This window comes from Echinops telfairi, unplaced genomic scaffold (genome assembly GCF_000313985.2).
Source record: "Echinops telfairi isolate 266 unplaced genomic scaffold, ASM31398v2 ScPeMD7_5592;HRSCAF=6446, whole genome shotgun sequence".
Classification (NCBI taxonomy): domain Eukaryota; kingdom Metazoa; phylum Chordata; class Mammalia; order Afrosoricida; family Tenrecidae; genus Echinops; species Echinops telfairi.
In genome coordinates, this window is record NW_022109491.1 from 25,412,127 (window position 1) to 25,412,330 (window position 204).

Here is a 204-nt window from a genome sequence, read left to right on the forward strand (position 1 = left end):
ATAGGAGAGTGCCAAGGACCTAAAGGCTGAGCAAAAAATGGCTTATTGGGATTAGGTAAAGTTAGGGGTGGAGATTGTAATAGGGTTTTTAGGGTGAGGAAAGCATTTTTAAGTCTGAGGAAAATAGAGAGGTCTGATAGGGGTTTGCCGCTGCATGTAACGGTTTAGCTATTAGGGAAAAATTAGGAATTCAATGCCTGAAAA